This window comes from Etheostoma spectabile, chromosome 1 (assembly GCF_008692095.1).
Source record: "Etheostoma spectabile isolate EspeVRDwgs_2016 chromosome 1, UIUC_Espe_1.0, whole genome shotgun sequence".
Lineage (NCBI taxonomy): Eukaryota > Metazoa > Chordata > Actinopteri > Perciformes > Percidae > Etheostoma > Etheostoma spectabile.
This window is the reverse complement of record NC_045733.1, coordinates 23458785-23459284: the sequence shown is the minus strand read 5'-3', so window position 1 is coordinate 23459284 and position 500 is coordinate 23458785.

Here is a 500-nt window from a genome sequence, read left to right as displayed (position 1 = left end):
AGTCATAAAAAGGTATCTCAATCGTGTCAAAAAAGCCATAAAATTGCGTCAAAAAAAGTGTCGAAAAGCGTCCAAAAAAATTGTTTATTTTCAGTTTTGACCTGGGAGGACGACACAAGGGTTAAAATCATGTTGAATTACTTCAATAAAAAGAAGGTTTTTTTGGTTTTAAATTCAACAGTTTGTTGTATTTTAACCGAATACTGAAAGCAGCAGAACTGGGAACACTTCAATATCTCATTTATCGCGATTTCAACAACGTTGTTACATACTCTCCTCATGTGGTTCAGCCCTTGTTTTAACAAGTTATTCATGCTGTTCATAAATCTCTATTTATAAACATTTCCGCAACCAGGAAGAAAGAAATCAGTCGTAATTGATAACTGATGAAGTCATTTATCAAGTAAAAGTTCTGGATGCATTTTTTTCTCACTTTTTTTTTTTTTCTGGGACGCCATTATTATTATTTTAACCCGTTTGCGCCGGATGCTTCGCGACGA